The sequence below is a fragment of the Rhagoletis zephyria genome, unplaced genomic scaffold, assembly GCF_001687245.7.
Source record: "Rhagoletis zephyria isolate East Lansing unplaced genomic scaffold, Rhagoletis_zephyria_1.1 Rzeph_scaffold_05079, whole genome shotgun sequence".
Classification (NCBI taxonomy): domain Eukaryota; kingdom Metazoa; phylum Arthropoda; class Insecta; order Diptera; family Tephritidae; genus Rhagoletis; species Rhagoletis zephyria.
In genome coordinates, this window is record NW_016162162.1 from 14,152 (window position 1) to 29,604 (window position 15,453).

Here is a 15,453-nt window from a genome sequence, read left to right on the forward strand (position 1 = left end):
TAATTGATCACGAACGAACAAGGCCATTTCCAATTTTCCATTTGAGTAAAATTTAGAAGGTTATGGGCGTGTTTCTTTATTCATTCCAAAAGTTCGGAAGAAAATTTTCTGTTTACTTATTCATTAGAACGTTCCGGAGAATATCGTACGGGATAATTCAAACGCATTATTTTCATTCCATCTTTAGCACGGAATTCATAGAATATTCTGCTGAACAGCATGAATATAGAGGCGCTAGAGAAACCAAGTACGTTTTTGCAAAATTGTTTTACGAAAAAAACCTTTAGGGAATTAAATTAAATATTACTAAGCACCAAAAGATTATTTTCTGGCTGGTTACTAATATTTTCATTATTTTCTGTTTCTTTATTCCGGAGTTCCAAATTTTTTCATGTATTAGTAAATTTAAGATGCTGAGCTGAAAAATGCGTGTTTTTCTTATATACAATTTCTTATGTCTAGTGATTTTAGCTAATAAATTAGTAAAATATGCACATGTAAGATAAAAAAGTAATTTTAACTGATATTTGTTGAGCTAAAAGTTACATCACGTGATATTTATTATTTTATGGTTAGGTGGGTGCATTTTTATAATGTATTAATCATTTGTCGGAACCGGAAGAATCGGACCACTATAACATATAGCTCCCATACAACTGATTGTTCAGATATGAGATTTTTCGTTATAACTTCTCCATTTATGCTGCTAGGAACATGAAATTTTGCATTACTTCTACCCATTATCAACAGAAAACTTAGAGTAACAATTACAAAGATCGGGGTACTATAACCTATAGCTCTCAAACAACTGATTGTTCAGATATACGGTTTTTCGTTATAACTCCTCCATTAAAGTATTATCAAAAGAATACTTTCAGTGAAAATGGCGAAGACCGGGTCGGTACAACCTATATCCACCATACAACTGATTGTTCAGATATGAGAATTTTTGCCATAACTTCTTCATTTATACAGCTAGAATCATCAAAATTCGCAACGTTTTAACTAATTACTAACAGAATACTTACAGTGAAAATATCGGGTCACTATAACATATATCTCCCATACAACTGATTGTTCAGTTATGAGAATTTTCGTTATAACTCCTCCATTTATGCACCTAGGAACATGAAATTTTGCAATACTTCCACCCATTAACAACAGAATATACAGTGAAAATAACAAAGATCGGGTCACTTTTACATATAGCTCCCATACAACTGATTTTTCAGATATGCAATTTTTTGTTATAACTACTCCATCTATGCGGCTCGAAACATGAAATTTCGCACTATTTTCACTCATTATCAACAGAAAGTTTACAATAAAACTAACAAAGATCGGGTCACTATAACCTGCTTATTGCCCCCATACAACTGATTGTTCAGATATGGGGTTTTACTGTAAAACTCCTTTATTTGGACAGCTAAAACCGATAAATTTCGTAAGCTATTTTTTAAATAATAATACAAAGTCTACTGAGAAAATCGTCAAAATCTATGCTGTATAATCATAATCTCTTGTACCACTGATTGTTCAGATACCAGTTTTTGCGATATATGTATCTCCTTTATGTAGGAAGCTAAACCCCTTAAATTGTGTTACCGGTTTACGTACCGATCACACAGTAGTGAAAATCACTTGATTGGTGCTATATAAGGTATATCTTCCATCCCTTTGATTGTTTAGATATGATTTTTTATATATGTATCTCCTCTATCTATGCCTGCTGTGAATATATAAATTTATTCAAATGCAGTAATCTGTTAAAGTAAAATTTTCAGATGCTCATGAAAGGTATGAAGTCTTCGGCATAGCCGAAGACAGCGCTGCTCTTACTTGTTTCTTAATATAATTGTAATCTAATACTCCTTCGATTTGCGATTATTTCAATCCTAACTCAAACTATTTTAAAACTGGTATTAAAGTTATCGTAATCCTACACGCACTTAATTACACATGTAATTTTATCGCCCAGCTTAGATTTATATAAAGGTTTTCATTCGCAAGTGCACATAAATACATACCCAGCGGAGCAACATACGAGCTATAACGAGAGCTTTTTTCACTGGCATCCGGTATCATTTGCGAGTATTTGGTCCGCTGGGTATACTTACAGTCATATGATTGTGACAAATAATATGAACGAAAACCAGCAAACAAATCAAAAAATAACAAATTTCGTAGAAAAAGCTGTAAAAGTTTTAAAACATAGCAGGTGCATGCGCTAAACTTTGTTGACGATTTTCGTTACTCCGGCTCACTGTGTTGCGGCTAGTGGAAAAGTAACTTTTTTCCGATTATTTTTTTCAGTGTTTTTAATGATGCAATTTTGTCACAGACATTCCAAGTAAACAAAAAACACATAAAGCTTATTTTTATGTTGGCCCGTTGATTTTTAATTGATTTTAGAAGTCAAATATACAAAATTTTCACGAAAAGAGGGGATTTCAGGGCTCTATTCAAAATGATCTCATTTGATTTTGGTGACAGATATTTTGATTCGGAAAAAAAATCTGCCTTCGGACAAGTATCTTCTGTAAAAAAAAGGAATGTTGTTTGAGACATTTTCATATGCACCTTTTTTAGAGCGAAAACCCGACTAAAGGTCCATTTTTCCTTTAAATTTGGGTTAGGTAAGCAATATCTAAAAAGTCCCAGAGAGTCCCAGTTCCAAACCACTACAGAAATGTTACATAATTTGTTTTCAACGAACTGTGAAAAAATCAGCTGCCCATACCTGCCCTCCTGGGAGTTATAGCGATTTTAGTATATCACTCTCAGTATTTATTTCATAGAAATAGAACGGAGATTCTCGGAATCACTTATTGAATAATTTAATCATATTGGGTTTCGAGTGACTTTCCGTCATCCCACGTCAAATTTTTATTATTTTCAGACCGGTTTCGGCTAATCGCCATCTTCAGTGTTTTCTTTTTTGTCACTAATTAGTCCGCATGTGTGTCCGTCTTTATATAGTGTTTTCTTTTAGCTTGTGGTGGTACCTTTCTCTCTCTCTGTTGTTTTACTATTTTATTCTCTCTCTTTCGCTCTCTCTCTCTCCCCCTTTGTTTTTACGTCTAGGTAGGTGGGTGAAATAATCCGTTATTGCGCGCTTATTTGTATTGTTTTTATTGTGTGGTTTCCCTTCATTTACTACATTCAATTGCTTTCTGATGCGTTTTTCATATAAGTGTTTTAATGGTTCGAATATTACATCAGAATATATAATTATAATTTTGACAGTCAAGAATTATGGAATAAATTAAAATTTCCTATCAGGAACTGCATGAGTTGATGAAACAGAGTAAAACTAGAAACGTGGAGGATGTTTTGGAATTGCTTATCTGCTCGCCAATTCTGATCCCGCAATCAACAGTAGGAGAATACTGAAGGAGAAGAAACACCTGGAATTATCAGAGGAAGCAATGAACTTATTGGTAGATGACTGATAATTTGTAATTTTTCTGTAGAATGCAATAAAATATGCCTGTGTTATAAAATAGTATCTTCAAATTTTTTTTTTATTCTACATCTATTATAGCACTCCACAAAAATGAGCATAACTCTCTTAAAACTGAAGCTATTGACTTCAAACCGGTATCAAATTAAAGCTTTTATTGCCACCTTTCAAATAAGAAATGAAATAGATTTTGGTTTTATATAAAATTTCAGAGTTTTTCAACAAATATCGAAAAATCATGAAAATTTGACGTTTATAATTCTTGTTCGGACCGCCCTATAGTTTATTTAAAAAACTAATCATAGGGTATTTATCAGAAATAAAAGAACAATTAAAATAAATTTTTTTTTGTAAATTTTTCGAACAATTTTTTTTTTTTTTGACTTTTGTTGAAAATTTGACCCAACAATTTTTTTCGGTGTAAATGTTTTTTTCACTCATTCTGTTTGGGATTTCATTCTGACCAATTTGTAGAAGTTTCTCATCGATACAATTAAAATTACAGTTTAGGCAATATGATTTCCAAAAAATTCCGGTTTCGCAACACTGTGCGGCTTGTGGAAAACATCAGATTATATCTGCGTTCGTATGGAATAGTAGCTTATGTCGAAAGGCTGGCTTTAGTATAATGCGGCATTCGCAGCATACGATTACGGATGACTTACTGGCGCCGAGCCGTTGTAGAACTTTTGGCAAATAAATGTGCAAGAAATAGTTCCGATACTAGCAAGAGAATATTCTCATTAAGTCTTATCAAAAAATTCCTTGTTAATAAAAGAATTAAGGGAATGCCGCATTATACTAAAGCCAGCTTGCCGACATAAGCTACTTTTCCGTACGAACACAGATATACTTCCCGTTATCCTTGAGCTGTTTGCTTCATAGTAAAAAAATATGACCGCGCTCGAGAATGTCTAGGTAATATTTTTTTTTTGTAAATTTGCGACCTTTCCAAACCCTTGCGTCACGCTCAAATCGTCATTCATTGAAATGCAAACTTTTCAGCATGTAATTATTATATTGTAATATTCTCAGTATCTAACACTGAAATATAACCTGTGGTTGTTGTGTTAGACTACTTTAATAAATAAATAAATACAAAATAATTAACCCACAATTTCTTACATCTGACGCGCTCGAGTAAATCCAGCTATAAATTTTTTTTACTATTCTGATCAGCTGCCCTATGCGCGCGGCTCTACACTAGAGTAATCAAATTTTTGTATGGGAAAACAAATTTCATCCTATTAAACGTGGCACCCCCTTAGTTTCCCCTTTTGATATTTGTAATATCTATACCATGTTTCAGTTTTCTACTGCAATCAACACAGGGCGCTCAATAACGTTGAAATGCGCTACTGGAACGCTGTGAAACTGGCAAAAAATATTGGTGATTTTTATAAAAAGCTACTGTTGCCATGGCAACTGAAGCTTGTGATATTTTAATAGATAATTTAATTTTGAAATGTTCTTAGGTTACTTAACCAATTGTTTGATTAATATATGTACACAATAGCTCTAGAGTAAAATATGAGCATCCTCTAAATGGATACTTAGAAACGTAAGGTTTGTACCAGCACCTCTTTTGGCAAGAGGAAAAATTTTGGAACGTGCCCCAAACCCTACCTGGAAAACATTTTTTGGACCACTCCACCCTACACAGGCTTAGATTTGGTAGAGGTACCCAACAGGATGCAGGGTATCCCCCATTTGTTAATCTGACGCGCTCGAGTAAATCCCCAAATCACCTCCTATTAGGGCGTTTATAAATTAGAGTGACGATATTTATGTATGTATGTATGTGTGTATACCCAGCAAACACAGTTTCAAACGTTTGAGAAATTTTTATTTATCAAGTTGATATCAAATTTTTTTCTCAAATGATTCTCAAATTGAAAACTGGGTTTGCATCTTACATTTGAAATTCATTTCAGATTGATTTGAAGGAACATGGCAAGTGTCAAACGATATAAACGTGCGCAGTTAAATAAAAAATTTTAATAAAATAAAATTCAATTTAAAAGAACAAACAATCAATAGAAAAAAATATTCAAAGAGAAGGCCCACAAATATTTGATTTGATGTATGCGTGGAGAGAGGAAGCTGCAGCCCTTTAAGATGAATTTATTGAACATTACTTTATCATAATTGTTTCTTTCTGTTATGTATGTACATCGCGAAGAAAAAATAAATATGAAATATACATTTCCTATAATAAATTTTATTTCTACATTTGAAGTGCAATTGATAAATTACCTTTAAAATTGATTTAAGAGTCAACCATATTCTCAAATGGAGATCAAATTCCCCTTTTTATTGAGAAAGCTGTAATTTTCTTGTAATTTGGGCAAAGGCTTTGATTTCAGATCATTCTCAAATGTATGTATATCAAACCTAATTGTTTGCTGGGTATGTATATCGATCGCATAAAATCGATCTCAAATCTGTACATGCGCTGTAGAAATTTTAGGTCCATGTTATGTCTATGTTGTATTGCATGCGCTCTACGTTTCAATCTTATAAATTGTTGATGATGTAATGTTCTTAGAAGATATCTTTTAAGACCTGACCTGATAAATGCTAAGCACTGTTAAAACTAACAGGTTTAGCAAAAATAATACCGGAATAAATGGTTTCGATTTTAAGGACGAAAAACTAGAATTTTTTTTTAATCGCTGTTTTTCCTAACTTTAACCTCAATGAGTCACGTGTTATCAGAATGGGCTGAAACTTTTTCCTGCTGTCACATTTTAGGGGGGTGCCTCGATGGAAAATCCAAAATAAATATCTTATAAATACCCTAATTTGTGTACATATGTACATATCTGTGGACATTTAACTAAACACTTTAAGTCTGTCTTTCACGGACATACAAAAGAGCATATTTCGACAAAACATATTTTACCGTCAAAGAGAAAAACGTTGCAATTCGAAAGGAATGTTAAAGCCATGCACAAGCTTTAAAAATGTTTCTGTTTGCAACTACTGCATGCTTTAATTTAAATAAAATTTATTGCTCTGACGTTAAAAAGATCTTTGCGCCGTCATATGCTATCTTCTTTGTCCGTGAAAGATAGACTTAAGTTGTTTTGTAAAATGACCACAGATATGTACAAAGCGTTGTATAAGTTTGCGTACCTCTTTCGCTTTTAGTATACTGTTGTCCCTTTGCAGAAGGTGTATTCGCAGGGTTATGGGTAATGGCTACTGCGAAAAGTATCCAAGGGAAACGATATGTTTTTTATGTTTGTATGCTGTGCTAACTCAATAACAGCACACCAAACCTCAAAACTTCGCAAACATCTAAAATTCACTGACCAGTGCTCGCAAGAATACAATCAACTGAATACCAAAGTCTCGAGCAATTCACTTTAATACTGCGTTGTGCATGCAGCAGTTTTACTTTAGGCCTCCCACGCAAATGTTGCTCAGTCCTCCAACACAGCGTTTCCATAATAACATCTGACGTTGAAATGAATGTACCGTTAAGCAACGGCTTCTTATTTCTCTTCTACTTTTACTAGAACTCACTGTAGAACAAAACGAAGCAAAGGATGTTTAGTGGTGGAACACCATGGCGTAGTATAGACATTATGCTTTAGACTTGAGAACATGTCCAAACCAACCTGTCGGACACAGAAAACTTCAACTTAACAGAACTCGGAATTTCTATATCTACAACTATGTACATATTCAAAACTACTTGCGTCTTTTGCTTCTACCTATGTATATCACCAAGCCATAAGTAAAGGCAAAATCAGTTGATGTCGCATCAGTAACTCCAACCCATCCGATGACGAAATACAGGCATGCATGTATATGCATGCATACATGCAAAAACATACATATGTATGTATGTGATATATATGTCTGTATTCATGTGCACACTTAGCGTCCACCCCACACTATTATTTCGAACGGACACTTGCAAAGGCACGAAATGGCCTGGTAGGGCACTACCCGCCTCAAAATCAATGAACATGGATTGAGGAAGCGAGAATGACGATTTCCGCAGTATGCTAAGCACAACAATAGTAGCAACAATACAGGGACAACTATGTAAGCGTTGAGAAAAACTCGCAATTCCTTTTGGTCAGCTAGACGTTACCGTTAACGTACTTGTCGTTTAGCTAAAGCTAAAGGTGGGGGTACCACCTGAATGCCGGGGCAATATGAACCGCCAGCAAGACGCAATGTCTTTTTCTGTCGTTCTTAAAAACCACGCTACTCCGCATCTCTCCAAATTAGAACACAATCTCCACAACATTCGACTACTGCTACTACTTCTATCCACATTACCTTCGGCGTAACCGTCGCCACCGTCTTTACTTTTGTTGTCGCTATTCCCGTCACCGTCGTCAAGCTAAAATTACTAAAGGTCCTTCCTTTGCCCGTCCGTTCTTTACTCATCTATTTTCTCCATTTACACAAACTCTACTACTCAGCATAACGATTCAGCCCATTTACTCATCCGTTCACAGATCCACCGCCCGTATTCTAACCATACTACTATTTGTCCACCTGACCCCAAAGGCATTTCGATCGATAATTTCCATAGCTGACCATTGCTGCTGTGTCTGTGAATTTTCAAATGGACATTTGCCCATGTTCATTTGCCACAAGTCCACATGAAACGACTTACACACGTGTATGTAAACACACATACTTGAACTCGTCGCTCTAACGAACTGCCCCAGCTTCACGAAGGAGTGCCATAAAGACTTGCATGAAGATGAAACGAAGACCAAGGAAAGCAACTCCAGACCATCATTGGGAAATGTTGTTTGCATACGACTTGCGATATATGGAGAAGGATAACAAGCGATTGTAACGTCGGCAGAGAAGTCGGTAGTTGCTATCGTTGCCATGGCATAAGTGCATAGCTGATACGATGGCAACGCCGACGTTGGGCATTACTCCAGCGTTCTAACTTTGATTCCAGCTCAGTCTTCGGCAATAACAGTGGCGATGGCAAAATGGCATACATACATTCGTGCATACGTATATACATAAGTATATATAAATGTACATACGCATACATATGTATGTGCTACTTAAAAAAGTACATATTTATGTTTGTACAAAATGAATGTACATACCTACATACATATGTATGTTCGTTCATAACTCCATATACATACACACATACATACAAATATATATGGTTGTGGTTCATGTTGCTGATGAGGTGAGCGGCGTGTGACGCACATGGCGTTACGGCCGGTTTTGGACTTATTGTTTAGGTTAGGGAAAGAGAAAGTCCGCGGAAGGGAAGTAATGGCGATTGTGAAATTTCGCATTTTAGAGCAGTTGAGATATCAGCAATTCTCTGGACCATATGAAAGTGAATATGTATGCACATACACTTACATACATACATATGAATATAAATCCATATGCTAATGTGTCCATATAATGTATGTATATATACTTCTATGTGTGTCCATGTGTACATTATAAGTTACGAGAATGTATAAGAAGCTTGATTATTCGGGCGCAATTTTAGTTCTGGTATATGTTTTTCGAGTAAAAGGGATGTTTTATGTAAATATACAAAATTTTGCTATTTATGCACTCACATTTAAACTGACCAACATAGTTGAACTACTTCGGATACCTGTAACAAGATGCGTGTGTATTACGAATATATGTATGTATATAGGACCATATATACATATGTACATATGTATGTACATACATATATCCATACATAAATACTAAATCAGAATGATGATAGGAGCATTCCATCGTTGGCCAAATCGTAAGAATCTTTTAAGTTACGGTTCTAATTAAAGGTAAAGTAAAAAGTTGTAAAACAAAGTATATACTACATTGCGTTTGTATGGTAAGGTACTTACCAAAACTAGACACTCATTTTAAATATATACATATGGACATACATACATATATCCGAAAAATCAAAAATAAATTGCTTTTTTGTACAGAACAGCTCTAGTCTACCATGAAACTTAGTTACTGTGTCTTATTTTAAATCTCAGCGAAGTTAATGATAATTATAAAAAAATAAAAATAAAACAACTTTTGTAGCAATAAAACGAACTTTAAAACAAAACAAGTTTTTAAAATACATTTCTTTCCAAAAAATTTTTAACATTAAAATGAAATTGTATGTGCGCGACACGCTTGGTTGTATGTAGGTACGGGACTCGTTAGAATATCAGTGTAATAAACAGGGCTGAAGAAAATAAGCAAGAAATAAATAAAATAAAAAAAAATTTTAATATACAACGCTTTTATAAATGGACTAAAAAGTAGAAAATAATATTTCTCAGTCCCACAGAATTTGTTTTGATAACTTTTGATTTTGAAATTTTAGCAAAAGTCATTATAAAAAATAATGGCATTGAAAACGAAAAACGAGGAGCGCATGCAATAGTCAAACTACATAACATTCTACAGCGAAAGTACAAATTTGAGATCGATTTTAAGCGGTCGTTATTCATATGCCCACATACATACATAAGTTACTTTTCATATCAATTAAAGTGTATTACATGCGGCCCACGCTTTTCATTTTCAATGTCATTAATTGTTTATAACGACTTTTGCTAAAATTTCAAAATCAAAAGTTATCAAAACAAATTCTGTGGGACTGAGAAATATTATTTTCTAATTTTTAGTCCATTTATAAAAGCGTTGTATATTAGAAAGTTTTTTTTTTATTTATTTTATTTATTTTCTACTTTTTAGTCTTGTCTGTACAAAATTTTGCAATAGATATTAAAATAATTCAACTTGCAGTGAAAGAGAACAGAAGACTGTGCAAGCACAATGTTGTTTGCTCACATTTAGTATAAACACGCATATGTACATACATACATACATATAGCAGCAATTTATTTCATTTAAAGAAATAGCGTGTCGTCCATTTCCGCTGTGACGTGTATAAATAGTGCATATATTTAGGCGCTATATTTAACTTCTTCTGACGGGGCGACATCTAGAGTCTTCTAATTGTATCTCCTTCATATGATGCCTACAATGAGGTTGATATCTAGACTAGGTTGATATCTAGAATTGAATTGTTAATGGGAAAGTGAATAGGGAAAGTTTTGCTACCTTTTATACGTGACATGTTTTAAAAGAGTATATATATTACGCAAATACCTCACATAATTACCCATTTAAATTGGTTTTTGTATCTAAATCCCGTTAAACTAATCACATTTTCTTGCCAGCTTCCAACAGGGTTGCTTAAGTAGCTAAAAGGAAATTTTACCCGAGTTGAGCACTATTTTGTCGCTCGCTTACAAAAAATCCAGCTAGTATAAATGGTGGTCTAGACATACAACATTCAAAGCGGTCTGGACATACAACATTGCAAGTTGATAAAAGCGTAGTAAAATAATAATATATCTCAGTCCCATAGAATTTGTTTTGATTACTTTTGATTTTGAAATTTAGCAAAAGTCATTATAAACAATTTATGAGATTAGATTAATTTACAATATTATTAGATTTAATTGACAATATTCAAACTACATACATAACATAGACTAGGGCTGCCAGATATCTCTGTTGCCAAACCGGAACACTTTAGGGAGGGCCTCTCGCTCCCTTCTCTTTCATTTCGACGTGCGAAAGGATGTAGTAAACTTTTATTTTGACAGACAAAAATAAAAACATAAAAACATGAGATCATGAGATCATTGCAACGTACGCCAACAAAACAAAACAACTTATCACAACTAAAGCACAGAGAATTTTTCACAATGCATGAACCTTTTTTTAATCTTTATAAAAATACAGTTTATACTAAATATATGAAAAAACATAAAAATAAAATTGTTAAACTTTGTGCTAATCTCGGGAAAATTCAATAAATTTGCATACAAATTTGCAACATTCTAATCAGACTTTTTATAAAAATGTTTAAAATGAAGTTTTGCAGCTCATTAAATTTTAGCTGATTTTTGGTATTGTTTCTACTGAAAGTTTCTTTTATACAAACTATGTTCGATAATTCTTTTTATATGGAAGACACTGTCAGCAAAAACAATAAATGCTAAAAATCAACGAAAGTTGCTGGCAACTTCAGACTTGCACTTTATTAATTGGCTCAAAAGCTAAATTTTCAAAATTTTTCTAAAAGATCTGATTAGAAATTGTAATCTGATGAAAGAGCCTCCGAGCCATTAATTTTGTACGGCACTGTACTTATAAGTACTCTAGGTTTCATGAAAGAAAAAAGTTTAAGTACAAGATAACATTAAAATATCAGCCATATTTTTCGTTGCTGTGAACAAGTTTCAAAACTTCTGTCTTTTCCTTAATATAATTGTAAAACTCTGTGCACGTCATTTTGAACGNTAAGTTAAACTCAAAATGGTGTAAGGAATTTCTTCAGCAGTATACGATATGTCACGTTACGAACGTCACGTTACGTACCTTATTATATATTGTATAAAAAAATCTAACAAGTATTTTCAAGGCAAAAATAAGGCTAGCATAACACAAGGCAAACAGATTAAACTGTAATAAGTTACATTAAAAAATTCATACATTATTCGCAGATTTTCACATTTGTATAGGTGCAGCGGAAAACCACTTCTATTTTATGTCACGTGACGAACCGATGTTGGTTTGTTTGTATCTTTGAACCCTTTTTCTTTACAGATCCTTATTTCGCACTTTATGTAGCGCTTCTAAAGAGCTATCCAAAAATCAAATTAAGGGAGAGGAAATTTAAATTAGTCTCTACTTTTCTGCACGTTGAAATCGTACGACTGTCACGGGCGCCACCATGGAAATGCCCATATACGTTTTTCACCTTTCCGAAAGCTACCGCTACATGGTAAACCGGGGTGTATCCATTTTGAGTAAATTAGCGCCCTTAAATTTCGAAATATTGAAGTTTCAAGCATTTCTGAAATTTACTGTTATATGAAAAGCGGCCGTCAATTTAGTCTGATTTCAATAATTTTCAACGTTTTGCTTCTATGTGGCAAGCACAATAACCACACCGAGTTTGGTATGAATTGGTAGAACGGTTACCGAGATACATATGTGTGATCATAAGTGGGCGGTGCCACGTCCATTTTCCAAAATTTTATGATAAGCGTATTTCCTGATAAAGAATTGTTGCAAGCATCAATTTTGAATAAATTAGCTTCAATATTTACGGATTTATCGAAGATTTCGTATTTCTCAAAATTACCGTTATATGGGATGTGGGCGTGGTTATTGTCCAATTTTTTAAATTTTCGCCCATTTGGTATCCTGTACCAAGGCCAATAACTATGCCAAGTTTGGAAGAAATCGGTGCAGCGGTTGCCAAGATATACACATGTAACACTAAGTAGGCGTGGCTACGCCCATTTTCCAAAAATGTATAATATTCTTAGTTTTCGTCTAAGGTTTATAGTAAATATCCATTTTGAGAGAATAATCTTCAGTAGTTACTAAAATATCGCAGTTTTCGTATTTCTGAAAATTACCGTTATATGGGAGTTAGGCGTGGTTATTGTCCGATTTTGCCCATTTTCAATACCATCCGTCCTACGCCCAAAATAAGGGCACATACCAAGTTTCGTTAAGATATCTAAATTTTTACTCGAGTTATCGTGTGCACAGACGGACGGACGGACGGACGGACAGACAGTCACCGCTTAATCGATTTCTCTTTTCATCGTGATAATTTATGTATACATTTGTCTATATCTATCTCGATTCGTTTTGCCTGTTACAAACAACCGATATGTGAACAAAGTTATAATACCCTTGTGCACAAGTGCGCTCGGGTATAAAAATACGCATTTAAGTATACAAATTTTAGTATTTAGTATAGAAATATTCAATTTGCAATTACCGATTGCTTTTTCATAATTAAGTTAAAAAAATATTTAAATTCCATGCTGGTTGTAATGGGAATGGAACCCTGACCCTCGGGAAATTAGCAAATTGTGGCAAGCATCTTCGCGCACTCAGCTACAGCCAGACATGTAAATGTGCATTTAAATGTTGAGTTTGAATCAACACCACGCGTGCGTGTTATGAAAGTATTATTTTTAATTACGAACATTTTTAAACGATAATCCAACAGAAAATATTCATGTTTACATGCGTTATTTCCCTTAGTGAATTCATAACATTTTTCTGAATATTGAAACGCGTTTTTTCTCGTAGTGTAGTAATTTTTGAACTTTTATTCAAATTTGTACAATCAACTCAAAAACCGGGATACTAAAACGAAACCCGGGACATTTTAAGGTTGGACCGGGACACCGGGATAAATAGCCTAAAACCGGGACATGTCCGCGAAAACCGGGACGTCTGGCAGCCCCAACATAGAACTAAAATTTCTACAGCGAAAGTACAAATTTGAGATCGATTTTAAGCGGTCGTTATTAATATACCCACATACTTATATACATATATAACTCTTCAATTTTAAATCAGGCCTATTACTTTTACTTTTCATTTTCAATCCCATAAATTGTTTATAATGACTTTTGCTAAAATTTCAAAATCAAAAGTTATCAAAACAAGTTCTATGGGACTGAGAAATATTATTTTCTAATTTTAGTCCATTTATAAAAGCGTGGTACATTAAAAAGTTTTTTTTTTTTTAATTATTTTAACCTTTTAGTCTTGTCTGTATAAAATTTTGCAATAGATACTAAAATAATTCCACTTGCAGTGAAAAGAGAACAGAAGACTATGCAAGCAAAATGTTGTTTGCTCACATTTAGTATATGCCTGCATATGTACATACATACATATAAATAAATGGCGTGTCGTCCATTTCCGCAGTAGCGTATGTAGTGCANAAGCATCTTCGCGCACTCAGCTACAGCCAGACATGTAAATGTGCATTTAAATGTTGAGTTTGAATCAACACCACGCGTGCGTGTTATGAAAGTATTATTTTTAATTACGAACATTTTTAAACGATAATCCAACAGAAAATATTCATGTTTACATGCGTTATTTCCCTTAGTGAATTCATAACATTTTTCTGAATATTGAAACGCGTTTTTTCTCGTAGTGTAGTAATTTTTGAACTTTTATTCAAATTTGTACAATCAACTCAAAAACCGGGATACTAAAACGAAACCCGGGACATTTTAAGGTTGGACCGGGACACCGGGATAAATAGCCTAAAACCGGGACATGTCCGCGAAAACCGGGACGTCTGGCAGCCCCAACATAGAACTAAAATTTCTACAGCGAAAGTACAAATTTGAGATCGATTTTAAGCGGTCGTTATTAATATACCCACATACTTATATACATATATAACTCTTCAATTTTAAATCAGGCCTATTACTTTTACTTTTCATTTTCAATCCCATAAATTGTTTATAATGACTTTTGCTAAAATTTCAAAATCAAAAGTTATCAAAACAAGTTCTATGGGACTGAGAAATATTATTTTCTAATTTTAGTCCATTTATAAAAGCGTGGTACATTAAAAAGTTTTTTTTTTTTAATTATTTTAACCTTTTAGTCTTGTCTGTATAAAATTTTGCAATAGATACTAAAATAATTCCACTTGCAGTGAAAAGAGAACAGAAGACTATGCAAGCAAAATGTTGTTTGCTCACATTTAGTATATGCCTGCATATGTACATACATACATATAAATAAATGGCGTGTCGTCCATTTCCGCAGTAGCGTATGTAGTGCATAACTTCTTCTGGCGAGTCGACATCTATCTCTAGAGTTTTTCTAATTGTATGTCTTTGATAGAATACCTACGGCGAGGTTGATATCTAGACTAGGTTTGCCATAAATACCTTTGCTATATTTATAGTATGGTGGTCTGGACATACAACAATGCAAGTTGATAAAAGCGTTGTAAAAAGCAATTTTAAGCACTTAGACAAGCACCAAAACATTAGTAAGTAAGCTCAAAAAATAACACACAATTTAAGTACAGTTTAGTGTTTTATTTTTTATTCAGTTTATTTCAAGGACTGAAATATTAATTTTTGTAAAAATTCCGTACTCTCCATTTGAAATAAATA

The 15,453-nt window shown here is 33.7% G+C and overlaps 1 long non-coding RNA gene across 1 annotated transcript; it reads right to left on the reverse strand.

The window, feature by feature from the left end:
• Positions 1-2,934: 2,934 nt before the first annotated feature.
• LOC108371573 (uncharacterized) lies at positions 2,935-6,797 on the reverse strand. Its single transcript, XR_001848767.1, has 2 exons — positions 6,602-6,797; positions 2,935-3,407 (listed from the first exon to the last, which is right to left on the reverse strand). It is a non-coding gene; the product is annotated as an uncharacterized LOC108371573 (long non-coding RNA).
• Between the last annotated feature and the right edge of the window lie 8,656 nt (positions 6,798-15,453).